This window comes from Pimephales promelas, chromosome 8 (genome assembly GCF_988280905.1).
Source record: "Pimephales promelas chromosome 8, fPimPro1.hap1.1, whole genome shotgun sequence".
Classification (NCBI taxonomy): Eukaryota; Metazoa; Chordata; class Actinopteri; order Cypriniformes; family Leuciscidae; genus Pimephales; species Pimephales promelas.
The window spans coordinates 175,404-180,973 of NC_142776.1; the positions used below are offsets into that span (position 1 = coordinate 175,404).

Sequence of the window (5,570 nt, forward strand, 5' to 3'; positions counted from 1 at the left end):
TTTACAAAGTGGTTGAAAGCAGAGCATGCAAGTCACACAGTTTGGTACAGAATTCCTTTCCTACTACAGTTCTCTTTAAAATTCTCTTCTTATAAAACTATTCCAAAACCAAACAAGTAACATCCTTTTAAATAAGGATTTTTTTTCTTTCCTTTTTTCTTTTCAACAATTGAAAAACAGTGAAGTATCTATAAAACAGTACTGAACAATTTTCTTTAGAGTTCTCTTAAATGAACACTCCACTGTTTTATTTCATATTAAGGGAATAGTTCACTTTGAAATTAATTTTTGATATGATGTATCTTACTTCAAGGGCATCCAAGATGTAGGTGTCTTTGTTTCCGCAGTAGTTTCAATTTTGATATTTTTAGGTCAAACCATTGTTGTCTGTCATATAATGCAGGTCTATGGTCACCACCTCAAAGAGCATGCACAGAGAAGTCAAAATTAAACATGATTTAATGACTCGTAAATGTAAGTACACATTGATGGCCTAAGACACGAAACGAGCGGTTTGTGTGAGGAAACGAACAGTATTTATATCGTTTTTACCTCTTGTTAACAGCCATGTCCAGCTGATCTGGATCAGATGTCCAACTGAACCGTATTGAACCATGTCCAACGTTCTGCAAGAAGTGATCTCGCGCATCTACGTCACGCATTGTTTACACAGAGATTTACCTTTCACTAAACATATTTAGATATATCGAAATCATTTTTTATTGCGATTTCCTGTATATCTAAATATGTTTAGATCTTCACAGTGAAAGGTAAAACTTCCGAAATCTCCGTGTAAACAATGAGTGACTTAGACGCGCGCGAGATCACTTCCAGCGGAACGTTGGACATGGTTCAGTTCGGTTCAGTTGGACATCTGATCCAGATCAGTTGAACATGGCTGTGGTTCAAGAGGTAAAAACGATATAAATACTGTTCGTTTTCTCACAAACCGCTCATTTCTTGTCTTAGGCCATCAATGTGTACTTACATTTACAAGTCATTAAATCATGTTTAATTTTGACTTCTCTGTGCATGCTTTTTGACGTGGACCCCCTAAACATCCATTGTATGACTGACAGACAAGAACGGTTTGACCGAAAAATGTAAAAATTGAAAATACTGTGGAAACAAAAACACCTACATCTTGGATGCCCTTGAGGTAAGATAAAACATATCAAAAATTAATTTCAATGTGAACTATCCCTTTAAACTATGTTATTTCCTCACAAAGACGAGTTGATGCATACCTCTCACGTCTCAGTGCGTGCACTCAATCGCTTTAGCGCGACGCGACACATTGATAGCACTTAGCTTAGCACAGTTTATTCATTAGGATCCAAAAAGAGATGAAGTTAGAAGCGACCAAACACCTCCACGTTTTCCCTTTTTAAATACAGTTACACGTTGGTAAGTAGTTACATGACCGAGAATGGTGTATGATTACACCAGTGTAAAATGGATAACTATAATGTATGGCGGAATAGCACTTGTGAGCACTTCGACTTGGCGCAGTAATATCATCACTCCTAAAAAATCCTCTCATCATCAGTAGTGATAATATTACTGTGCCAAGTCGAAGCGCTCTCAAGTGCTATTCCGCCATAAATTGTAGTTCTCCACTTTACACGCTTAAAAAAAGCGGCACATTTTATTTTGTCACCATACTTGGTCGTATAACTACTCGTGTAACTGTATTTAAATAGGGAAAATGTGGAGGTGTTTGGTAGCTTCACTGCTTGGATCCTAATGAATGAACAGGGCTAGTTAAGGGCTATCAAAGTTTCGCTGCACGTCAGTGAAATTAAGTGTACGGCGCACTGAAACGAGAGAGGTATGTAACAACTTGTCTTAGTTAAGGGAATAAAATAGTTTAATATAAAAAAAATGGTGGAGTGTTCCTTTAAAGACAGCTCATTGCTTGTGGAAGATTTTCAAGATCATCCACAACCACTGTACCTTCCAGAATGATTGCCGTTGTTGTGGCATCAAGATGCAGGGAGTAGGGTATGGCAGCGGTTGCAGACGATTCGGGAATCACTGTCAGAACTCATTTCAATGTTGGACATATCTTCATTGTCATCACAGTCCTAAAAATGGGAATAGCATATAACAAAAATTAGGTCATAGAACAAGACATATTTTAACGGAACACTCCACTATTTTTTCATATTAAACTATGTTACTCTCTTTACTAAGACGAGTTGATACATACCTCTGTCGTCTCAGTGCGTGCACTCAATGGCTCTGGCGTGCGGAGACACTTTAACACTTAGCTTAGCCCAGTTTATTTAAACAGAGAAGCGACCAAACATCTCCACATTTTCTCTATTCAAATGTGGTTACACGGCCAAGTATGGTGACACAAAATAAAATATGGTGGTGTTTGGTCACTTCTAACTTCATCTCAATTTGCATCCTAATGAATGAACTGGGCTAAGCTAAGTGCTAACAATGTTTCTCCATGCACCAGAGCGATTGAGTGCAGGCACTGAGACGAGAGAGGTATTCATAGAGAGGTATTCATCAACTCGTCTTTGTTAAGGGAATAACATAGTTTAATATGGAACAAAATGGTGGAGTGTTACTATAAAGGGATAGTCCACTCAAAAATTAAAATCTTGTCTTAATTTACTCACCCTCAAGTTGTTATAAACCTGTATGAGTTTTTTTTTTCATCTGCTGAACTGAAAAGAAGATATTTTGATGAATGTTGGTAACCAGACTGTTGAGAGTAGCCATTGACTTCCATAGTGGGAAAAAAAACTATGGAAGTCAATGGCTAATCTCAACTGTTTGATTACCGAACTTCTTCAAAATATATTATTTTGTGTTCAATATAAGAAAGAAACTCAAACAGGTTTGGAATAACATAAGAGTGAGTAAATAACAACATCATTTCATTTTGGGTGATCTATCCCTTTAAGAGCACATAGTCATTAAAATATGAAACTAAATTAATAACCCTTTGTGTCTAAATGTAAAGGCCTTTTCAAAGAGGACACAGCAGTGAATCCAGGGGGAAAAACATTCATCAAACCACTGCATGAAAAGACAAATAAAACTGATGGCCGGTTATATAAATTAAAACTAATATAAAATGTATCTTCTAACTGTCTTTTTTTCTTCTAAACTCTTAATTTATCTTTCACTTTCTTTTCTCCAACCCTTACTTTGTTTCACTGTCCTGACAGTTTTTCATGCCTTTCTTCTTGCCAGATATCAACTGTTTGAAGAACAATTAGACTGTTAAACAAGAATCACATCAGAGATGAAAATACTTACAAAAGATGTCTTGTAAAAATCATTGTGGTCCTCCTCGAAAAGTAGTGGTAGGCCATGATGAAGAACGCTGTTCGTTCCGCATTGATATTAGATTTCTGCAAAGTTATAAAAATGTATATTGAATAGCACTCGATACTAGCAAAACGTCAGAGCAAAAAACAACAGTAAAAGCAACATATGTTTTGCAATCGAGACATAATTGTGATATGTCGATGAGCTTACGTCATTTTGAATCTGCTGCAGAATCTTAAGTTTGGAGCCAATATCTCCAGATTTAGCCTTGAATTTATTGATGAAACGTTGAGCGAATCTGTCACAAAATAAAGACAAAATAAGGTAATAACTGCTTGTTAGTTACACTTCTTAATTAATGCGTCATGTAATTAATTTTCATGTGAACGACACGTGAGCATTGAACTTTCTAGAAAGAAGGAAAGTTACGTTAGCTGCTATCTAGGCCGCACAGCCAGGGTTTTTACATTTTAGATAAACCCCAAACTTATAAACGATTAACACAGCATACAAACTGTAACTAATACAAAAAAAAAAGTGTTCAGTAAAAATCGTTTTTTAATCTAGTAACTTTTGCCGCTTGTCTCAACTGGTCTCATTCGACATAAAACTAACGTTACTTCAGTGTGTCTTTTCCTCTTACTGCACAATGAGCAAAATAAATTCTGTTTTTAAGCTATACAATGACATTAAAGTTGATAAATAGTTGTTCAAGAGGCTAGCATACCTAGTTTTGCTGCCGCATCCATTCCCGAACACGAGCTGAAGTCCCTCGTCGATATCGTCTCGTCTTGACGTCTTCCTCAAGTTCAACCGTCCAATTGCGCAAATGCGCATGCGCGAGTTGAAAAAAAAAAAAAATAACCGAGTTGTTTCGTCTTATGCTGAAACTTAATAACCAAAGTAAATGTATAAAGATTTGTTACTAAAAATATAAAGGACTGTGAAGTAGCAGCCGATGGGCTTGCTTTTTATCTTCCCAGTTATGTTTTTAAGCGTGCAGGAAAAAAAGATTCAGAACCTATTAACTATATATTAACCTATTAACTATTTTCAAACTAATTGTATGGTATTTACTAAAAATGTTGTTAATTTCACTATTATTATTATTATTACTATCCAAATTCTGTGCTCCAGAAATTTTCAACAGTGTGAAAATGCCTTTAGTACAATACACTTACCAAACTTAAGTACAATGTACTAGATTTGTTTAGTTTGACTATTGCATCCACCTAAAAGTTCACAGTACACAGTGTAATCAAGTTAAATCAACTAAGTTTCTAAAGTAAGTTAAATTCACTAGTTTTTCTTAAGTAGAATCAGCAATTACTTTTTACAGTGTGTGTGTGTGTGTGTGTGTGTCCTGAAAGCGCTCTGTGGTCCTGTAATGTAAGTCCATCTGTAATTTAAACATGAACGCTCGCAGTCGTGAATCCTCCGTCTCTAATGTTCCAGAGACTTTCACATTAATGTCACGGATTTTAAATTAGCACATAACATCTCGTGGAGCTCGTCTGCGCTTTACTGAAACTGAGGCATCGTGTCAAAACATCAGCTCTGAGGACGACTGAACGCACGACGATTAGAAAGATGAGATCACGGAGGTGTATTCAGGGACACTCCTGCAAAACACACATCTGCAAACACACACACACACTGCGATTGGACATTTACCCTTCAAAATCACAGTTTTGCGCTTTTACCTGTCTGAAGGAATATTCCCGGTCCAGCACGAGTTTAACGGTATGAACAGCAGCTCTGATGACGTGTGCTTTACAGAAAACCTGTTCCTTAGTTTGCAAAACTAAAATAATTCAGAAACATTTCTAACGGAGGCCTGTGGAAGGAGATTCTGGAGAACGTGCTTGATGTCATCACAGTCATGAGTGTGTGTGTGTGTGTGTGTGTGTATTGTTATCTTTTCTTAACCCTTGCTTTGCTAATGTGTGTTCTTGCGCTGGCATTTACTCAGAATGAATTGCTCGCTTAGACACACACAAGTAAATAAAAGTCAGCATGGGCTGATAGTATGAAAAATGGATTTTCATTACCGTTTCATTGATTGTGGTAAATAAGGGGCCCGCGGCCCGCACCGCACTAATAATTTAATCTAAGGTGACACCGACCAAAACGCATGTGGACCAAAATCATCCCTGAATATTAAACGAGGGCCCGAAGACAAGCGGCATCAGCGCATTTAAATGCATGCAGATTGCCGTCTAACCTATTTAAAAACAGAAATTAAACACTGTTGTCATAAATCACATTTGCGGCCG

At 36.9% G+C, this 5,570-nt stretch overlaps 1 long non-coding RNA gene across 1 annotated transcript; it reads right to left on the reverse strand.

The window, feature by feature from the left end:
• Window positions 1-993: 993 nt before the first annotated feature.
• On the reverse strand, window positions 994-4,137 carry LOC148977614 (uncharacterized). Its single transcript, XR_016169416.1, has 4 exons — window positions 4,022-4,137; window positions 3,505-3,592; window positions 3,283-3,377; window positions 994-2,087 (listed from the first exon to the last, which is right to left on the reverse strand). It is a non-coding gene; the product is annotated as an uncharacterized LOC148977614 (long non-coding RNA).
• Window positions 4,138-5,570: the final 1,433 nt, after the last annotated feature.